This window comes from Pristiophorus japonicus, chromosome 18 (assembly GCF_044704955.1).
Source record: "Pristiophorus japonicus isolate sPriJap1 chromosome 18, sPriJap1.hap1, whole genome shotgun sequence".
Lineage (NCBI taxonomy): Eukaryota > Metazoa > Chordata > Chondrichthyes > Pristiophoridae > Pristiophorus > Pristiophorus japonicus.
The window spans coordinates 3,420,883-3,443,740 of record NC_091994.1 but is presented as its reverse complement, the minus strand read 5'-3'; the positions used below and the strand labels follow the sequence as shown (position 1 = coordinate 3,443,740).

General features: G+C 51.1%; 1 long non-coding RNA gene across 2 annotated transcripts in view; it reads left to right on the top strand.

Moving 5' to 3' along the window:
• The window catches only part of LOC139228502 (uncharacterized), a 42,446-nt gene extending 19,749 nt beyond the window's left edge, over window positions 1-22,697 (top strand). For both annotated transcript variants that reach the window (XR_011587575.1, XR_011587574.1), the window contains exon 3: window positions 22,555-22,697. This is a non-coding gene — a long non-coding RNA (uncharacterized lncRNA). The remainder of the gene's footprint in view (window positions 1-22,554) is intronic.
• The last annotated feature ends 161 nt before the right edge of the window (window positions 22,698-22,858 follow it).

Below are 22,858 nucleotides of genomic sequence, written 5' to 3'. Positions count from 1 at the left end.
AAAACTCTGTACCTGAGGGAGCTCCCTCTCCCCGGAAGCTCACTTGGGCTACGCCAATGATGTGCCATCTCGGTGTCCTGTTTGACCCCAAAGCCACCCCCCGTCCCCCCTCACCAATTAACTCCCTGGTAATAGACGGCCAACCTCTTAAAAGAAAAGGAAGACTTGCGTTTATATAGCGCCTTTCACGATACCAGACATCCCAAGCGCTTTACAGCCAATGAAGTACTTCTGGAGTGCAGTCGCTGTTGTAATGTAGGAAACGCGGTAGCTAATTTGCGCACAGCAAGCTCCCACAAACAGCAAGGTGATAATGACCAGATAGTCTATTTTTAATGTTGATTGAGGGATTCACATTGTCCCCAGGATACCGGGGATAAATCCCCTTGCTCTTCTTCGAAATAGTGCCCGTGGGATCTTTTACGTCTATCCGAGAGGGCAAACGATGCACTTTACTGGAGAATGATGTGACTGTGGAGAATGTAAGTGAGTCTGAGTAGAGTTTGAAAGCTGATTACCGACAGTAGATGGCAGAATGGTCCCATATTTACACTGCCGCGTGCGTGTGTGTGAAATCAGAAGTTTTATTGTCAGAATCTGTTTTATTTCATCAGAGAGGTTCTCCAGAATGAATAAGGCCAGTGTGGAACTGAGACACACAGCAGAGTCATGGGTTCAGTTCTCCATCTCCTCTGAGCTATTTCTTTCCATCAGGACAGGAGGAGGCTGTTCAGCCCCTCGAGCCTGTTCTGCCATCAGTTAGACCACAGCTGCTCTGTACCAGTGTTCCATCTCCCTGCCTTGGTTCCATAACCCTTAATATCCTTACCCAACAAAAATCTGTTGATCTCCGTCTTGAAATTTCCAATTGACCCCCGGCCTCCACAGCTTTTTTGGGGGGAGAGTTCCCGATTCCCACTGCCCTTTGTGTGAAGAAGTGCTCCCTGACATCACCCTGAACGGCCGGGCTCTAATTTTAAGGTCCTGCCCCTTGTTCTGGACTCCCCCCACCAGAGGGAATAGTTTCTCTCGATCGACCCCATCAAATGCTTTAATCATCTTAAACACCTCGATTAAATCAGGGACGTGCTTATTTGTACTGCCAAAATGGCCACCATGCTCCACCCTTTGTCAATGATTGGTCCCCTTGGAGGATAAGCCACACCCTGAAGTTTCACTGGAAGGTGTAACTGGAACCGCCCATCCCAGGGTCTCACTGACTCTGCAAATTATAACTCGATCCACTTTGACTTCCTGAAGCGATAGAGGACAGAGCTCTCCAGAAGACAGCAAGGGCCGGCCAAATTGCCTTACCCCAGTCCAAGTCTATCCTTCCCCCCCCACCATAGATGGGGCACTGTGTACGGATTGTTAACAGGTTTATTGGGTATGAAGTGAATAGCGACAGTGCCGAGACTTCTGGATATCATCCGCTCCAACGATGTCCCATGTAGGGGGTTGGAAGAACGTGATCCGTCTTCCCTGAGTTTCCTCTCTCCCCTCCGATCCGTCCCACCCCCCCGTGTCTCTCTCACTCTCCCCCCCGGCCTCTCTCTGTCCCCCCGTCCTCCCTCTCTGTCCCCCCGACCTCTCTCTCCCTCTCTCTCTCCCCCAGCCTCTCTCTCTCCCCCAGCCTCTCTCTCTCCCCCAGCCTCTCTCTCTCCACCCACTCTCTCTCTCTCTCTCTCCCACCACTCTTTCTCTCACCCCCTCACTCTCTCACCCTCACCGCAGCCTCACTCAATCTCTCCCCCAGCCTCTCTCTCTCCCCCAGCCTCTCACTCTCCCCCAGCCTCTCTCTCTTCCCCAGCCTCTCTCTCTCCCCCAACCTCTCTCTCTCGCTCCCCCCTCACTCTCTCTCTCACCCTCACCGCAGCCTCGCTCAATCTCCCCCCCACTCTCACTCTCTCCCCAGCCTCTCTCTCACTCTCCCCCCAGCCTTTCTCTGTCCCCCCAGCCTCTCTCTGTCTCCCCAGTCTCTCACTCCCTCTCGGCCCCAGGCCTCCGAGATGGGTTGGAACGGGGGAGAGTCGGGGAGGGGGGTGGGGTGAGTGGGCCGGGGCCTGAGCGGGAGGAGAGTCGGTGCCTCAGGTCCTACTTCTCAGCACCACGTGAGGGAGGGGGAGGGGGCGGAGCTTGATGGGGCGGGGCTTGTCGCATGTCTGTTACAAAAATGCAGTACAAATAGTTACATCGTTTTTATCAGGACCCTAGGGTGCAAGCCATCAGGTCCAGGGGACGTGTCTGCCTTTAGTCCCATTATTTTACCGAGTACTGCTTCTTTAGGGCTCTATTTTCCCCAGTGATTTGCGCCGTTTTTTTGGCCTAAATTTAAAAAAATCCAAGTTTCCCCAATCTTTGTGCGCCATGTAACTCAGTTAGTTATGATTTTTTTTTTACGTTAGTTTTTTTGCGTCATGGGGATGTAACCTGATGTCTGCGCCAGTTTTTCACAATTATGGAAGTTTGGCCAATTTAAATTTCTCCAAGGACAGCGTATGTGGCCATTCCCGAAACACCTTCTGGGCACTGAAGAAAATCAGGGCAGAAAGACAGCGTTGTTTTTATGCGAAGTTTTGGAGGGAGTCAAGAACACATAAATATTCATAATCAAGTTAAAATTTTTAAAACTTAAAACGCAGGAAATGGAAGTTTAATGGAATTCTTTAAGTTTGCATTTTTAAAAAAATTGACATTCTACCACCGAACGCCTCCAAACCGGGCTCGAGGGTCGGAGTGTCGGCCGGCTGAATCGGTCCCTCGCCCGGACACAAGGGCTTGGGGCTTGGCTTGTAAAGGAGCCCAGGGGGAGGGTCTGTGGAAGGCCAATGGAAGGTATGAGAAGCCTTACACTACGCATCAAATGAAGCCCGGGTGTGTGGGGGCGGTTACTGATCATTGCCTGCTCAGACCTGGGTGTGGTCCACACTAGGGCATCGACCTTGGGGAGAGAGAACAAAGAACCTTGTCCTGCCTGCCATTTTGAGCTTCTTGCAAAGGTACAATTTAATCATGGGGGCAATACTGACAATGCCGTACCATGTGCAAGACTTCTGCATGATGGTGCTGCGGAGGAGACAATTGATTCGACGTCATCGCATGTGGAGCCACAGAGAACGTAGGGTGATGGGCAGGAGACCTTACCCATGTTGGGTATATCGAGACAGGCATTTGTACCTGCACCTGAGTGATGCAGACTGTGTCAGAAAGCTGCGTTTCCGCAAAGAAGTTGTAACTGAGATCTGTGAGTTGGTCACAGCAGACCTGCAACCTAGAAGTGTCAGGAGGACTGCTTGTCAGTTGAAGTGAAGGTTACAGCTGCATTTTCATTCTATGCATCTGGATCGTTCCAAGCCACACCTGGGGATGTGTGCGCCATTTCTCAACATGCAACACATATCTGCATTTGGCAGGTGACTGCTGCACTATATGCCCAGAGGAATGACTACATAAAGTTCCCCATAACTGCCCAGGCAATGCGTGACAGGACTGTGGGCTTCTCCAGGATTGCTGGCTTCCCAAAGGTACAGGGCTGCATTGATTGTACCCATTTCACCTTGCGAGCATCTTTGGAGTATTCCAAGATGTACAGGAACAGAAAAGGCATCCATTCTATTAATGTACAGCTCGTGTGTGACGGCATGAATTGCATCATGTCAGTTGGTGCAAGATACCCTGGCAGCACCCATGATGTATTCATCCTACGCGAGAGTGCTATACCTGCCATGTTTCAGCAGCAGCCAGAAGGGCAGAGCTGGCTACTGGGAGACTCAGGGTACGGCCTTGCCACCTGGCTCATGACGCCTCTACACATAACCTGGACGGAAGCTGACCGGGAATACAACATGTCGCACATTGCGATGCGCAGCATCATAGAGAGGGCCATTGGCATCTAGAAACAGTGTTTCCGATACCTGGACCATTCCGGAGGCTACTTGCAACAGTCCCCTGAGATTGTCGGTCAGTTCACTGTTTGTGTGCTGCATGCTGCATAACTTAGCCATCATGAGGCAGCAGCAGCTGGTAGTAGAAGACCCACCTGAGGTGAGAGTGGCTGATGATAATGATGAGGAAGATGCAGATGATGAGGAAGAGGAGGAGGAGGAGGATGAGGAAGCCATGCAAGTACCTGAACCCGGAGCACGACGGTGGAGGAGGGCGGGCCATCGAGCCCCTTTAACGATTGCTCGAGCCTTGCGCCAGCAGCTGATCCGTGAACGCTTTGCTGCCTGAAGGCTCAGCGACAACTATTCCACATGGAGCATGTTTACTGTTTGGACCTGTTCCGTAATGTTGTGTTGTGTTAACGGAACAAATAATGGAAATGATTCTTATTTACTTCAAAAAGTTGTTATTAATGGAACAAATAATGGAAATGATTCAGGTATAATGTAAAATATATTTTATTCATAAGTTTAACAAACATTTGTTTGTACTTAACTCAACTTTAATAAAAATATTCTTTTATCAAACTTTTAAGTTTTCAGTTAAGATCACTTACAAACTTGAAAACTTGTAAATTTACATAACTTACAAAAAACTTTTAATTTGAGAACAACAGTAACAACAACAATAACAACAACAACATCAGCAGCAAAGAAAGGCTGCACCATCTCTCCTCCACCTTATTCTCAGACCGCCTGCTGCGCTTGGTCTTGGTGACTCCACCCCTGCCCTCCAGGCAGGACCCATCAAAGCAGTGACCCTGTCTCCAAGGGCGTCAGTGGGTGTCAGATTTGCCGGGCCTCCTCCTGTTCAAGTTCTTTCCGGTTTGTTGTGTGCCATTTTCCTCTGCAAAGATAAAAACATAACTTTTTAGAGAGGGTGTCTTTCTGCTGGGTGGAACATATACAGATGGTCACATTTACAATTGCAATTCCATTGAATAAATGAAAAGTTACTTACACTGACTACTTGACCAAGATCCTGCCACTTCTCTCTGCACCGACCTCCAGACCTCGGGGTGCTCACCATTGCGCAGTAATCTTCTGCAACTTGGTTCCAGCGTTTCTTCATTTCTTTTGGTGGAACTTTTATGTGACCTCTGCTGGTGTCCAGCTCGTGCCATTGGGCCACAATTGCAGTAACCGGTGCCTCCACTTCATCCTGTGAGAAATTCTTGGTCCTTGAGCCGCGTTGCATCTTGTATTGCAGCTCCGATTTTTCCAATTAGAATTGAAGTTCTCACACACAACTGGCTCTTTAAAAATGGCCGAATGCAGACCGGGAGCTGTACTGCGCACGTGCGCCACTAGCAGTCACGTCAGAAATGCCATTTTTTTCCCCGCGCATGCGCAGAAGGGGTGGCATTGCTTTCTCGGTGCAGACATTAGGCTCCACCCCCCAAGGCTACGGGACAGGCTGCACGGTGCCAATTTCAAAAAATAGAATGGGGAAACTTGCTAGTTTTTTTTTTGGAGTATAGAATGACAGAAAGTTACAGAACGGAAGGAGGCCACTTCATGTCGGGGCCAAGAAAAACGGGCGGGACTCTGGCAATACGCCAAAAAACGGCATTGGTGAAAATTGAGCCCGACAGTGATAGTGATTGTATTAAGTTCCTCCCTCTCTCGCTCAGTCGACCTAGCGCCTTAAACGAGGTGTGCAACGCCTCCCTGAGCGCCCCGCTCCAAACTCCACGCAAGGTCTTGTTGTTGGGCCTGGGAGAGGGCACATCGCAGATTCTGACTGTGTTTGTTCAGTCTCTGCGCTGTTGGAGCTTGCTTTGACTTTGACCCATTGATTGTGGGATTAAGTGGGTTTAGTGGCAGCGAGCTGTAAGCCAGCTAATTTAACCAGAATGTGTTCAAAGCCACTTGCGAACAATATCTGCTGGCAAGCTCACAATTTGTGGGTTTGAGCAGGGATCCAGGTTGCATTTTAATTGTCTCCTGACAACTCTTTCTCCTTGTGCCAGTGGGACATTTACTATGATTTATTTATACAATGGGTACGGTAGCCTAGTGGCCTGGTCTAATGACCCAGAGACCCGAGTTTAAATCCCACCATGGCAGCTCAGGGAACTTAAATTCAGTTAATTAAATTAATCTGGAATTAAAAAGCTAGCATGAACTTACTGTATGGTTATAAATACCCACTAATGTCCTTCAGGGGAGGAAATCTGCCGTCCTTACCCGGTCTGGGCCTATATGTGACTCTAGACCCCACAGTAATGTGGCTGACTCTTAAAATGCGCTCGGAAACAGCCCAGCAAGACACTCTTAATTTTTGGAGCCTGCGCGAAGGCCCCCATCGAGGGCAATTAGCGGAAACTCCCAACGGTCATCGATTCGCCCTTGGGGGGGGGGGGGGGGGGGGCGTGGCCGGGCTTTGTGTTGTGGGCGGGGCCTGCTTGAAGTACCATATTTTAAAAAAACTGCCGCAAAAGATCGTGTATGTCGTTATCGGACAATTTGCGGCAAAAAACCCACCAACAGCAACGAGCGGAACCTCCAGGGCCGCATCGTCTCGGGTTGTTAGCCCAGTAATCGCCACGTATTGAATACCCCGTTCAGCCGTTAGCTTTGTTTCCGTTCTGGGTCTTGCGGGGAGCTCTAGTCTGTGACTGGTCTTCCTGTTACCTCCCTGCTTTATTTACCTCGCAGTTTATTTTTATCTCTCTGAGTTTCTTTGCGCAGATGCGATAATTCTCTTGAGAAAACGCTGTGGGAAATTCACCCTCCTTTCACCTTCCTCAGTTCAGTTCTGTGGAGTTCCACAAATAGTGGCTGTGGGGCCTTTTGTGTCCACCTGAGGGGGCAGACGGGGGTGGGGGGGGGGGGCTCAGTTTAACGTCTCATCGGAAAACATCCCACGGCCACTATTTCGAAGTAGAGCAGAGGAGTTCTCCCCGGTGTCCTGGGGCCAATATTTATCCCCCAATCAACATAACAAAAACAGATTATCTGGTCATTTATCACATCGCTGTTTGTGGGAGCTTGCTGTGCGCAAATTGATCACCGCGTTTCCTGCATTACAACAGTGACTGCACTTCAAAAGTACTTCATTAGCTGTAAAGCGCTTTGGGGACGTCCGGTGGATGTGAAAGGCGCTATATAAATGCAAGTCTTTCTTTTTTTTTCTATTAACTGACCGAGCAGCTGAACTCAAAACCTGCCGGTTCTGTTGAGAGACGTTGAAGCTGCTGCCTTTTCGACAGTTAGCCTGCGGAACGAAGCTAAACCCCCCGCTCCTCCCCCCTCCCCCGCGCCCCCACCCCCCCCGCTCCTCCCCCCCTCCCCCATCCCCCGCTCCTCCCCCCTCCCCCCGCGCCCCCACCCCCCTCCCCCCATCCCCCGCTCCTCCCCTCCCCCCCCGCTCTTCCCCCCCCTCCCACCTCCCCCTCCCCCCGCTCCTCCCCCCCTCCACCTCCCCCTCCCCCCCGCGCTCCCACCCCCCCGCTCCTCCCCCACCCCCCGCTCCTCCCCCCCTCCCACCTCCCCCTCCCCCCCGCGCCCCCACCCCCCCGCTCCTCCCCCTCCCCCCCATCCCCCGCTCCTCCCCCTCCCCCCGCGCCCCCACCCCCCGCTCTTCCCCCCCCACTCCCCTCCCCCCTGCGCCCCCAGCCCCGCTCGCTCCTCCCCCCTCCCCCACGCCCCCACCCCCGCTCCTCCCCCTCCCCCCACGCCCCCACCCTGTTCTTCCCCCCCCTCCCACCTCCCCCTCCCCCCCGGGCCCGCACCCCCCGCTCTTCCCCCCCTCCCACCTCCCCCTCCCCCCCGCGCCCCCACCCCCCGCTCCTCCCCCTCCCCCCGTGCCCCCAACCCACCCCCCGCTCCTCCCCCTCACTCATTCCCCCGTCCCACCCGCTCCTCCCCCCTGTTCCCCCCCCCTCAGTGCCCCCCTCCCCCCTGCTCCCTCCCCCCTGATCCTCTCACCCCCCCCGTTCCTCCCCCCTGCTCCCCCTCCCGGTACCCCCCTTCCCCTCCCCCCTGCTCCTCCTCCCCCCCCCCGTTTCTCCCCCCCGTGGTGCCCCTCTTCCCCTCCCCCCTGCTCCCCCCCCCCCGCTCCTCCCCTCGATCCTCCCCACCCCGCTCCCCCCGCTCCCCCCACACCGCTCCCCCCCCCCCGCCCACCCCCACTCCCCCCCCATAGAATTGCAGAGCCTTGGGGAAGCAGCTGTACCAACGTGTACGGCTGATGAACACTGCTGCAAAGCTGTCACGTTCCTGACCTCAGCGGGAGGCCCAGCCGAGCCGAGCCAGGCTAATTGCACTGCGGCGCTCTCAACAATCTTGCCATTATCGCCTGACAGCATTCGCTCGATTAAGCATCGCCTGGTTACCAAGCGCCGAGGAGTTAATCTGCTCTGCAGTCAGCTTCGACAAGATCAATTCCTCCCAGAGCCTCCTGACTTTGCTTTTCAATTGCTGCTGTTCTCCTCACGCTCCCCCCGCACCTTCAGTAAACTGCATTGAATCCCTCAATCCCCTCCTCGCTCTGCATGTTCTGCCTGGAAACCACCCCTCCAATCACTTTAAATTTATGCCCCCTGCTCAGGGGAACAGGTCCAGCCACAATTCAATTTGCAGCTTTCCCAGTCGCTTAGTGAGTTTGCCGAGGCTGGGGTTGTTTTCTTTGGAACAGAGGAGGCTGAGAGAAGACCTTATTGAGGTGTATAAAATTATGAGGGGCCTGGATAGAGTGGGTAGGAAGGGCCTGTTCCCCTTAGCAGAGGGGTCAATACCCAGGGGGCATGTGTTTAAAGTAATTGTGGGGAGGTTTAGAGGAGGATTTGAGGGGAAATTTCTTCACCCAGAGGGTGGTGGAGGTCTGGAACTCACGGCCTGAAAGGGTGGGAGAGGCAGAAACCCTCACCACATTTAAAAAGTACCTGGATGTGCACCTGAAGTGCCGTAACCTGCAGGGCTACGGACCCAGAGCTGGAATGTGGGATTAGGCCGGATAACTCTTTGTCGGCCAGCACGGACACGATGGGCCGAATGGCCCCCTTCCGTGCTGTAAATTTCTCTGATTCTCTGAGAACCCTCTGGTTAATTCATTGTCAGGAAAAAGATTAACAATCGGGAAAGATTGAACAGGTGAATCCAGAACTAGGGGCCATCAATACAGGATAGTCACTGATAAATCCAACAGGGAAATGAGGAGAAACGTCTTCACTCAGAGAGCGGTGAGAATGTGGAACTCGCTGCCACAGGGAGTGGTTGAGGCGACGAGCTTAGATGCACTCAAGGCCGACCTGTCCACTTAATGTAACCCTTTAAGCCCTGGAATCATTCTGGTGAATCATACAAATTTACGTCACAGAAGGAGGCCATTCAGAGGAATCTGCAGCCTTCTCGGAGAATTTTGCCCTTCTCTCCTGAAGGTGTCGATTCTTTCTGGGATACAGTCCACCAGACCCAGACACCCTCCTGTGTGACTCCCAATGCAGTACTCAGGGAGCGCCGCACTGTTGGAGGGACAGTACTGGGGGAGCACTGCACTGTCGGAGGGGCAGTACTGAGGGAGCGCCGCACTGTTGGAGGGACAGTACTGAGGGAGCACTGCACTGTCGGAGGGGCAGTACTGAGGGAGTGCCGCACTGTTGGAGGGGCAGTACTCAGGGAGCGCCGCACTGTCGGAGGGGCAGTACTGAGGGAGCGCCACACTGTCGGAGGGGCAGTACTCGGGGAGTGCCGCACTGTTGGAGGGGCAGTACTGAGGGAGCACTGCACTGTCGGAGGGGCAGTACTGAGGGAGCACCGCACTGTCGGAGGGACAGTACTGAGGGAGCACTGCACTGTCGGAGGGGCAGTACTGAGGGAGCACCGCACTGTTGGAGAGACAGTACTGAGGGAGTGCCGCAATGTCGGAGGGGCAGTACTGAGGAAGCGCCGCACTGTTGGAGGGACAGTACTGAGGGAGCACTGCACTGTCGGAGGGGCAGTACTGAGGGAGTGCCGCACTGTTGGAGGGGCAGTACTCAGGGAGCGCCGCACTGTCGGAGGGGCAGTACTGAGGGAGCGCCACACTGTCGGAGGGGCAGTACTCGGGGAGTGCCGCACTGTTGGAGGGGCAGTACTGAGGGAGCACTGCACTGTCGGAGGGGCAGTACTGAGGGAGCACCGCACTGTCGGAGGGACAGTACTGAGGGAGCACTGCACTGTCGGAGGGGCAGTACTGAGGGAGCACCGCACTGTTGGAGAGACAGTACTGAGGGAGTGCCGCAATGTCGGAGGGGCAGTACTGAGGAAGCGCCGCACTGTTGGAGGGACAGTACTGAGGGAGCACTGCACTGTCGGAGGGGCAGTACTGAGGGAGCACCGCACTGTTGGAGGGACAGTACTGAGGGAGCACTGCACTGTCGGAGGGGCAGTACTGAGGGAGCACCGCACTGTTGGAGGGACAGTACTGAGGGAGTGCCGCACTGTCTGAGGGGCAGTACTGAGGGAGCACTGCACTGTCGGAGGGGCAGTACTGAGGGAGCGCTGCACTGTTGGAGGGGCAGTACTCAGGGAACGCCGCACTGTTGGAGGGACAGTACTGAGGGAATGTTGCACTGTCGGAGGGGCAGTACTGAGGGAGTGCCGCACTGTCGGAGGGGCAGTACTGAGAGAGTGCCGCGGTGTCGGAGGGGCAGTACTGAGGGAGTGCCGCACTGTCAGAGGTGCTGTCCTTTGAATAAGACATTAAACCAAGGCCCTGTCTGCCCTCTCAGGTGGACGTAAAAGATCCCACGGCCACTATTTCGAAGAAGAGCAGGGGGTATTCTCCCCGGTGTCCCGGGCCAATATTTATCCCTCACTAAAACAGATTATCTGGTCATTATCACGATGCTGTTTGTGGGAGCTTGCTGTGCAGGAATTGGCTGCCACGTTTCCCACATTACAACAGTAACTGCACTCCAAAAGTACTTCATTGGCACTTTTGAGACGTCCGGTGGTAGTGAAAGGCGCTATATAAATGCAAGTCTTTCTCTAAGGGTACCAAGGGATGTGTAGCAAAATGGAGTTAAGGGACACCAGCCGTGATCTAATTGAATGGCTGAACAGGCTCGAGTGGCCGAATGGCCTCCTCCTGGTGCTAATGTGGAAAGCAGGGGATTGGGGTGGTGGAGGGGAGGCGGGGTGTGGTGATCTGACTGATGAAAGGACGATAATAGAAGCAGCATTTTCCCATGGTGGGTGGCGCGGAACCTCGGTGCCCTGGCAATGAACCTTCGAACCGTGGATCCCAGCTCCAGGGCACAAGCTGGAAGAGATTCAATCAGGATTTCCGGGGGAAGAATTTAAGAGATATTGCCTGTCTGGGAGGGAATGATAAATAGGCCGAATTCTGTATCTGGGCCAAAAAAACATTTGACAAATGGCTTGGGATGTTTGGGGAAAGTAAAAAGCAAAATAAAAACATGGAGTGGACCGAATGAGTCTGTTGTACACGAGTTCTGTTTGACTTTTGCATCGCTCCTTCCCCAGAATTAAATGCTTCATTTGGAGCCCGGATTTCCAGCAATCGCGATTAATCTTGCGTTAAAAAGGGAATCCGATCAATATGGGATTGCTGCTGATCGGGACAGAGGCAAGGTCTGGGAGATATGATCAAATGCTCCACGGGAAGCGATAGTTTAAAGAAAGAAAGACTTGCATTTATATAGCGCCTTTCATGACCACCGGACGTCCCAAAGTGCTTTACAGCCAATGAAGTACTTTTTGGAGTGCAGTCACTGTTGTAATGCAGGAAACGTGGCAGCCAATTTGTGCACAGCAAGCTCCCACAAACAGCAATGTGATAATGACGAGATAATCTGTTTTAGTGATGTTGATTGAGGGATAATTATTGGCCAGGACACCGGGGAGAACTCCCCTGCTCTTCTTCGAAATAGTGTCGTGGGATCTTTTACATCCACCTGAGAGAGTAGACTTCTCATCTGACAGACTCTCCCTCCACTGGGAGTGTCAGCCTAGATTTATGTGCTCAAGTCCCTGGGGTGGGACTTGAACCCATGACTTCTGACTCAGGGGCGAGAGTGCTGCCCACTGAGCCCCAGCTGACACTTAGAACAAAGAACATAATAATCAGGAGCAGGAGTAGGCCATTCGGCCCCTCGAGCCTGCTCCGCCATTCAAATAACATCATGGCTGATCTTCCCTCTCAACTCCACTTTCCCGCCCGATCCCCATATCCCTCGATTCCCCTAGACTCCCAAAATCTATCGATCTCAGCCTTGAATATACTCATCGACTGAGCCTCCACAGCCCTCTGGGGCAGAGAATTCCAAAGATTCACCATCCTCTGAGAAGAAATTCCTCCTTATCTCAGTCCTAAATGGCCGACCCCTTATCCTGAGACTGTGACCCCTGGTTTCAGACTCCCCAGCCCGGGGGAACCAGGTGAAACTTCTAGGTCATAGAAATATATGAGCAGGATTGTCCCCTTGAACCTCTACCACCATTCAGTACAGATCATAGTTGATCAGTATTTCAACTCCATTTAACATAAGAAGAGAAAATGCTGGAAATACTCAGCAGGTCAGATTTGTGGAGCGAGAGAAACGTTTCAGCTCGATGACCTTTCATCAGAGCTAGAAGCAGTTAGAGATTTAACAGTTTATAAGTGAGTATGGAGCCTGGGAAAGGGGAAAGGTCTGTGATCGGGTTTGTTATGTCTGTAATGCACTTATGAATGACTCCACGAGGCAATGTGTTGTACTCAAACTGTAGTGACCTTGGTTCTTTATTTGTAACTCCAGAGTGAGGCACAAGCGTGGTGAGCAGCCTTTTATACTGGGCCCTCTGCTGGACAGCCTCTGCCACAGGGCAGGAAACCCCGGTCTCCACCAGTTGCACCCTCTAGTGGGGCCAGCATAGTATATACACAGTGTAAACATTATTGATAGTACATCAGATAACAAGTCTCCATCTTATGCAACTATACATTAACTACACAGAGAGTATATCTATAGTCTGCATATTTAACTGGGTGGAGGGCAGGAGAGAGCAAAGTATAAAAGAGACGATGGTGAAAGACAAAAGGGGGCGGTAACTGGGCAAGTGACGAAACACAGGATTGGTCAGGAGGAGGTGTGACTGGGAATGGCAGAAACATCGGCAGCACCTGCTGCCCGAGATAATGGGAGTGGTCATTATCATCGCTCTCCCTTTCTCCTTCTTTCATTCCCCCCCTCATTCTCCATCTTTCCCTTCCTTTCTTTCTCACATTCTCTCTCTCTTATTCTCTCTTTCCCTCTCCTTTCTTTCTCACTCTCTCACTTTCTCTCTCCCTCTCCCGTTCTCTCTCCTTCCCTTGCACTCTCCCTCTCCCTTTCTCTCTCCCTCTCCTTTCTCTCACTCTTTCCCTTTCTCTCTCCCTCTCCCTTCGAGAAGTCGGTCAGTGCAGAAGTTGAGAAGGAGTGAAGGCAGCTCAGTGAGAAACTTGGTGCGGGACTTGAGCAGGCAATAGAGGACGAGGAAATTCAATGAAAAGCGAGAGAGAGAGCCCCAGTTTGCACTGAGGGCAGTAGGAGTCGAGCACTGAGTTTGGGACTGGAGTCACGTGGAGGTCGGACCAGGTAGGAGGGGGTGCCAAGGCTGCCCGTTGGCGGCCCGGCCAAACCTAGGGGCAGAATTGTCGCGCCAACCTGGCAATAAAAAATACAATGGCATCGCCGGCAGCACAAATACGTTTTTTCCTGGTGTCTCCTTTGGTTTTTCTGCCAATCGCCTTAAATCTGTGTCCTCTAATTCTCGATCCTTCCACCAATGGGAACAGTTTTTCTCGATCTACTCTGTCCATGGTGTTGGAAGTCAGAGTTTCAAGTGGTGTGGAGCAAAGGCACAGACCAGCCGTGATCTGATTAAACGGGTCAACAGCCTCGAGGGGCTGAATGGCCTCCTCCTGTGGCTATGAGATAGAAACATAGAGAATAGGTGCAGGAGTAGGCCATTCGGCCCTGCGAGCCTGCACCACCATTCAATAAGATCATACCCCTTTCCTGCTTTCTCTCCATACCCCTTGATCCCTTTAGCTGTAAAGGCCATATTTAACTCCCTCTTGAATATATCCAATGAACTGGCATCAACAACTCTCTGCGGTAGAGAATTCCACAGGTTAACAACTCTCTGAGTGAAGAAGTTTCTCCTCATCTCAGTCCTAAATGGCCTACCCCTTATCCTAAGTCTATGTCCTTTGGTTCTAGACTTCCCCAACATCGGGAACATTCTTCCTGCATCTAACATGTCCAGTCCCGTCAGAATTTTATATGTTTCTATGAGATCCCCTCTCATCCTTCTAAACTCCAGTGAATAAAGGCCCAGTCGATCCAGTCTCTCCTCATATGTCAGTCCAGCCATCCCGGGAATCAGTCTGGTGAACCTTCGCTGCACTCCCTCAATAGCAAGAATGTCCTTCCTCAGATTAGGAGACCAAAACTAAACACAATATTCCAGGTGAGGCCTCACCAAGGCCCTGTACAACTGCAGTAAGACCCCCCTGCCCCTATTCTCAAAACCACTAGATATGGAGGCCAACATGCCATTTGTCTTCTTCACCACCTGCTATACCTGCATGCCCACTTTCAATGACTGATGTACCATGACACCCAGGTCTCGTTGCACCTCCCCTTTTCCTAATCTGCCGCCATTCAGATAATATTCTGCCTTCGCGTTTTTGCCCCCAAAGTGGATAACCTCACATTTATCCACATTATACTGCATCTGCCATGCATTTGTCCACTCACCTAACCTGTCCAAGTCACCCTGCAGCCTCTTAATTTCTCTTGTTAGCCACGGTTGAGCCACCTTCCCCGTTTTATTTTTACTTCAGACAGGGATGTACAATTGTTGAAGTTCATCCAAGTGATCTTTAAAGGTTTGCCATTGCCTATCCACCGTCAACCCTTTAAGTATCATTTGCCAGTTTATTCTAGCCAATTCACGTTTCATACCATTGAAGTTACCTTTCCTTAAGTTCAGGACCCTAGTCTCTGAATTAACTGTGTCACTCTCCACCTTAATAAAGAATTCTACGATATTATGGTCACTCTTCCCCAAGGGGCCTCGCACAACAAAATTGCTAATTAGTCCTTTCTCATTACACATCACCCAGTCTAGGATGGCCAGCCCTCTAGTTGGTTCCTCGACATATTGGTCGAGAAAACCATCTCTAATACACTCCAGGAAATCCTCCTCCACCGTATTGTTACCTGTTTGGTTAGCCCAATGTATATGTAGATTAAAGTCACCCATGATGACTGTTGTACCTTTATTGCATGCATCCCTAATTTCTTGTTTGATGCTGTCCCCAACCTTACCACTACTGTTTGGTGGTCTATACACAACTCCAACTAGCGTTTTCTGCCCTTTGTTATTCCGCAGCTCCACCCATACAGATTCCACATCATCCAAGCTCAGGTCCTTCCTTACTATTGCGTTAATTTCCTCTTTAACCAGCAACGCTACCCCACCTCCTTTTCCTTTCTGTCTATCCTTCCTGAATGTTGAATACCCCTGGATGTTGAGTTCCCTGCCTTGGTCGTCACCCTGGAGCCATGTCTCCGTGATGCCAATTATATCATATTCATGAATTGCTGCCTGTGCAGTTAATTCGTCCACTTTATTATGAATACTCCTCGCATTGAGGATTAATTAGGGACAGTCAGCATGGATTTGTTAAGGGAAGATCGTGTTTGACTAACCTGATTTAATTTTTTGAGGAGGTAGCCAAGAGGGCCGATGAGGGTAGTGCATACGATGTATATATGGACTTTAGCAAAGCTTTTGATAAGGTCCCGCATGGTAGACTGGTCACGAAGGTTAAAGCCCATGGGATCCAGGGCAAAGTGGCAAGTTGGATCCAAAATTGGCTTGGAGGTAGAAAGCAAAGGGTAATGGTTGATTGATGTTTTTGTGACTGGAAGGATGTTTCCAGTGGGGTTCCACAGGGCTCAGTAGTGGGTCCTTTGCTTTTTCTGGTATATATCAACGATTTAGATTTGAATATAGGGAGTATGATTAAGAAGTTTGCAGACGATACTAACACTGGCTGTGTGGTTAATAATGAAGATGAAAGTCATGGGCTGCAGGAGGATATCAATCTACTGGTCAGGTGGGCAGAGCAGTGGCAAATGGAATTTAATTCCGAGAAGTGTGAGGTGATGCACTTTGGAAGGGCTAATAAGAAAAGGGTGTACACATTAAGCGGTAGGCCACTTAATAGTGTAGATAAACAAAGGGACCTTGGAGTGCTTGTCCACAGATCCCGGAAAGTAGCAGGCCAGGTGGATAAGGTGGTTAAGAAGGTATACGGAATGCTTGTCTTTATTGGCCAAGGCATAAAATATAAGAGCAGGGAGGTTATGCTTAAATTGTATAATACTTTGGTTAGGCCACAGCTGGAGTACTGCGTGTAGTTCTGATCACCGTATTATAGGAAGAACGTGATTGCACTAGAGAGGGTGCAGAGGAGATTTACTAGGATGCTGCCTGGAATGGAGAATCTTAGTTATGAGGACAGATTGGATAGGCTGGGTTTGTTCTCATTGGAACAGAGGAGGTTGAGAGGAGACCTCATCGAAGTGTGCAAAATATTGAGGGGCCTGGACATATTGGATAGAAAGGGTCTATTTCCATTTGTGGAGGGGGCTATTATGAGGGGGCATAGTTTTAAGGTGATTGGTGGAAGGTTTAGAGGGGATTTGAGGGGGGGGGGGGTTTACACAGAGGGTTGTGGGGATCTGGAACTCGCTGCCTGGAAGAGTGGTGGACGCAGAAACCCTCACCGCTTTTAAGAGATGGTTGGATGGGCACTTAAAGTGCAGTAACCTGCAGGGTTACAGACCTAGAGCTGGTAATTGGGATTAGACTGGATGACCTTTTATTGGTCAGTGCAGATATAATGGTAAGTACTGCAGGGAATAGAATACGGCCAGGGTGATCTCCTGGAGTAGTTTTGATCTCCTGGAGTAGTTTTGATCGCCTGGATGGGTCGGAGAGGAATTTCCCAGATTTTATTCCCTAAATTGTCCTGGGTTTTTATCTGGTTTTTGCCTTTCCCAGGGGATCACATGGCTCCGGTTGGGGTGCAGTGTAGAATGTTTCAGTGTAAGGGGTGTTGCAGATGTGTGGGGCGGACTGGTTGACCTGGGTGCTCTTTACCTTTCCGCCATTGTTCATTGTTCATAGGTTTATATGTAACCTTCAGGGCTGCTGACCGAGGGCCGTGCGGCTCTTTGTCGGCCGGTGCGGACACGATGGGCCGAGATGACCTCCTTCTGTGCTGTAAATTTATATGTTTCTATTTCTATGTTTCCATGTAAGGGAGTTTCCTATAATGTTGAAACCTAGCAAGATGCGGGGAGGAGGAGAACAGACCACTGTCACAGCAGGGAGACGGTGAAGAGAGGCAGAAAGGATATATTAGATAGCCAATGAGACGGACATCAATTAACACTTTCGATTTCCGCACAATCTGAAGCCTCGGGAATAGCTCCAGATTGGAAACCTCGCTCCCATCGGTCTCACCCTCAATCGCTGCTTTGTTCAGACGCGGCCAATATCACTCCAGCTTATTTTGGGATTCTAGATAGCGGGGCTTGGAGAGAGACCGAGAGATGCTGGGCTCAGCTGTCAGACTCCAGGCCATCCATGTATATTTGATGATGTAATCTGTCCTGTCATTATTTTATTTATTAATGTTTATTTGAGACTCCAGTGTGATGACTCAGGTTGGTCCATATTCACAGCCGGCTCCAGTCACTGGCTATCTGCAATGTTTAGCGTTGCTCCTGTGATTAAAACATCGGCTGCAGGGTGAAAGGTGGAACTTAAAAAAAAAAAGTGAATCATTTTCAGGTCCTTAGTGTTGGCATCAAATTATCAACGGAAAGATCATAGAATCGAAGAGCACACAAGGAGGCCATTTGGCCCATTGAGCCTGTGCCAGCTCTTTGAAAGAGCGATCCCGTTAATCCCACTCCCCCGCTCTTGCCCCCGCAGCCTGGCAAATTATTTCCTCTTGAAATATTTATCCAATTTTCCTTTGCGTGCTATTATTCAATCTGCTTCCACCGCCCTTTCAGGCAGTGTGTTGCAGATCACAACAACGTGTATTTATATAGCGCCTTTAACGTTGTGAAACGTCCCAAGGTGCTTCACAGGAGTGTTATGCGATAAAAAATTAACACCGAGCCGCATAAGTAGAAATTAGTGCAGGTGAGCCAAAGCTTGGTCAAAGAGGTCGGTTTTAAGGAGTGTCTTGAAGGAGGAAAGGGATTCTCTACCCTCCTTTCCTCCTTCAGGACACTCCTTAAAACCTACCTCTTTGACCAAGCTTTGGCTCACCTGTGCTAATTTCTACTTATGCGGCAGAGGGGTTTAGGGAGGGAGTTCCAGAGCTTGGGGCCTTGGCAACAGAAGGCACAGCCACCAATCGGGTTCTTTTGCCGATTATTGTCAGCCTGTGTCCCTCTGGTTACCCACCCTCCTGCCCCTGGGAACAGTTTCCCCTAAAATAACATAACTCTACAAAGAAAACACAATCCATTTGAGATTTGGGACCTTTTCAATATTGTCTGATCATCGACTATCGGGTGGTCTCGGGAAAGAAGTCTAGAACAGGAACAGGACGAGGCCATTCAGCCCCTCAGGTCTCATTAATATTTATCAACGTAAACACATTGATGGAAAGTGCAGAACTGCCTGGATGTCCTAAAATGGCTAATTCTGGTTATAGGAGAATTTCCTTTGAAGTAATTTATTTTCTGGTCTATCCACTGAGAGTAATCACATTATTTTATGAACAAACACCATGTTATGTCAGGCTTCATTATTGAATAGTAAAAAAGTTGAATTCTTATTTGATCAGATCAGGGCTGAACTGTAATTCATCGACCCAGCCTTGCTCCATATCCATCACCATTTATTCCTGGGATTAGAGGGTTGCCCTTTGAAGAGAGAGCGAGTAGAATGGGCTTATATTCTCTCTAGTTTACAAGAATAAGAGGTGATCTTATTGAAACTGGGCAGGGTAGATGCTGAGAGGATGTTTCCCCCCGGGCTGGGGAGTCTACAACCAGGGGACACAGTCTCAGGATAAGGGGTCGGCATTTAGGACTGAGATGAGGAGGAATTTCTTCACTCAGAGGGTGGTGAATCTTTGGAATTCTCTGCCGCAGAGGACTTGGAGGCTCAGTCGTTGAGTATATTCAAGGCTGAGATCTGTCTCTCATGTGCTTGCTGTCTCTGTCGCTCTCTTACTCTCCCTCACTCTCAGTTCTACTCTCCATATCTCTCCCACTAGATGCTTTTCTGCCTCTCTAACGGTCTCGCTCCATGTAACTACTCTACCTTTCTCTAGCTAGCTCTCTCATTAGCTGGCTCTGACTCTGTCTAACTCTTTGTCTCCCTCACACACACCTACACACACACACACACATACACACACAAGCACCCACACACACACGCACCCACACATACACTCCCACACACACACACACACACCCCCCCCACACACACACACACACACACACACACTCCCCCCCCACACACTCACACATACACACTCACACATACACACGCACACACACACACGCACCCACACACACACACCAACACACAACCACACACACACACACACTCCCTCTCCCACACACACACTCCCACACACACACACTCCCACACACACACACTCCCACACACACACACTCACACATACACACACGCAGGCACACACACACACATACACTCACATTCACCCACCCACCTACCCACATCCACACACACACACACACCTACACCCACACCCCCCCCCCCACACACACACACACCTACACCCCCACAAACACACAAATACACCTACACCCCACAAACACACACACACACCTACACCCACACACACACCTACACCCACACACACACCTACACACACACCTACACACTTCCACACACACACACATACACTCACATTCACCCACCCACCTACCCACATCCACACACACACACACACCTACACCCACACCCCCCCCCACACACACACACACCTACACCCCCACAAACACACAAATACACCTACACCCCACAAACACACACACACACCTACACCCACACACACACCTACACCCACACACACACCTACACACACACCTACACACTTCCACACACACACACATACGCACACACCTACACCCACACACACACCTACACACACACCTACACACTTGCATGCACACACACACACATCCACACACACACACACACACACCCACACACACACTCACACACCCACACACACACTCACACACACACACCCACACACACACACACACACTCACACACCCACACACACACTCACACACACACACACACACACACACACACACACACACACACACATACCACTGCCCTCTAACTCTGTAAAGACTCTGTGTAAAGTTAGATTCGGGGGTATTAGGCATTTTTGCACATTTGCTGTCGCCCTTCCAATCTTTTATGGTAAATTGTCCTCACCCTCAAGGCGATGGTTTTATTGATTATTTATACCCTTTAATCTACTTGTTATGCAGGAATTATTGCCTTGTCCACGGACGATTTAATTATGTATAGATTTCCAATGTGTGGGCCATGCCGAGACCATGTGATCGATGACTCTGAACCTCGCTCTACAGAATGGAGCTTTGATGTATCATGGTGATTCAGTCTCCACTCGTTACGTCAGGTGGATTCTCAGTAAAGCCCGAATAATGGGGCAGCATTACAACAGGATGTAGTCAGTCCAAGTCATTCTACCAGCCCCATGGATCTTCGCCCCTCTTTCCTCTCCGGCTATATAAAGCCTAAGCTTGCCATCATTTTACCACCAGTCCCCGATAAGCCCGTCTTCTCAGTCGTGGCTCAGTGGGCAGCTCTCTCTCTCTCTCTCATCTTTGATTCAGAAGGTTGTGGGTTCAAGTCTCACTGCAGAGACTTGAGCACGTAATCTAGGTTGACACTCCAGGGCAGTACTGAGGGAGCGCCGCACTGTCGGAGTGGCAGTACTGAGGGAGTGCCGCACTGTCGGAGGGGCAGTACTGAGGGAGTGCCGCACTGTTGGAGGGGCAGTACTGAGGGAGTGCCCCACTGTCGGAGGAGCAGTACTGAGGGAGTGCCGCACTGTCGGAGGAGCAGTACCTGAAGGAGCGCCGCACTGTTGGAGGGGCAGTACTGAGGGAGCGCCGCACTGTCGGAGGAGCAGTACTGAGGGAGTGCTGCACTGTCGGAGGGGCAGTACTGAGGTAGCGTCGCACTGTTGGAGGGGCAGTACTGAGGGAGCGCCGCACTATCGGAGGGACAGTACTGTGGGAGTGCTGCACTGTCAGAGGGGCAGTACTGAGGGAGCGCCGCACTGTCGGAGGGGCAGTACTGAGGGAGTGCCGCACTGTCGGAGGGGCAGTACTGAGGGAGCGCTGCACTGTTGGAGAGGCAGGACTGAGAGAACGCTGCACTGTCGGAGGTGTCATCTTTTGGATGAGACATTAAACTGAGGCCCGCCTGCTCTCTCTGGTGGATGTAAAGGATCCCTGGGCACTATTTCGGAGAGCAGTGGAGTTATCCCTGGTGTCCTGGGGCCAATATTTATCCCTCAATCAACATCACTAAAAAAAAAAATGATCTGGTCATTATCACATTGCTGTTTGTGGGAGCTTGCTGTGCACAAATTGGCTGCCGCGTTTCCTACGTTACAACAGTGACCACATTTAAAAAGTACTTCATTGGCTGTAAAGTGCTTTGGGACAGCCTGAGGCCATGAAAGGCGTTATAGAAATGCAAGTTATTTCTTTTATTGCTCATTTGAACCTTGCTGGGGCCCCTGCATCTTGAGGCATGGCTCTTCATCTTTCATCAGGATTCCTTCACTGATAAAAGGTCCTCCCCCTCCTCCCTCCCCCAACCCTGACCCCTCCCCCATTCGGCTAAGCTCACGACCTCTATCTCAGCCGGGCCCGGGCTGAGCGGGAACTGCGGGAAGAGGGGGCCTTTACAATTCGGGGTTGAGGTGGGAAGCGTTTGCAGCGGCCAACACGGAGTGTGGGGCAGCTGGACTGTTCCTGCCCAACAATGTCTAATATTCGTATGTTTGTCTGTTCATATGTTCACATGTTGGTATGTTCATTTGTTGGTATGTTCATTTGTTGCTATGTTCGCATGTTTGTCTGGAAATGCATCTGGGAGGGCGCCGAGCACCTCGAGTCTCATCGCCGAGAGCATGCAGAAACCAAGCGCAGGCAGCGGAAGGAGCGTGCGGCAAACCAGTCCCACCCTCCCCTTCCCTCAACCACTGTCTATCCCACCTGTGACAGGGACTGTAATTCCTGTATTGGACTGTTCAGTCACCTGAGAACTCACCTTTAGAGTGGAAGCAAGTCTTCCTCGGTTTCGAGGGACTGCCTATGACGATGATGATGTTGGTATGTTTGTGTGTTTTTGAGATTTACCTCACTCTGCACGTTTGCGGACAATACAAACAATTTGTTTCCATCGAGCATTCCCCCTCCGAGTAGAAATTGTGCCGTTCCTTTCAGCGTTTTGTTCCTGTTTCCCGAACCTCACGTCCATTTCTTTCCCGCCTTCCTCTTTCTACCAGCGAATCAGAGACACGCCCGATCTGCTGTCGCCGGGCCAGCCGTCCATTTTCGGCCTGGTCAAGAGGCGCTCGTCCGGAACCCTGCAGCTGCCCCCGTTGTCGTGGCGGCAGTCAGCACTGTCCGAGGGCTCCAGGCTGTTGAGAGAGGACTTGGGACTGAGGATTGTCGTCCCTGTTCAAGGAGAACCATCGTCGCCATATTGCAGCAGCACGAGGTAGGGAGAGGAGCCTTATTCTGTTCTTCCCGTGTCGAGTTGCCGAAGGGACACCTGCTGTGCGTCGAGGGTTGAACTGTTGTGGGTGA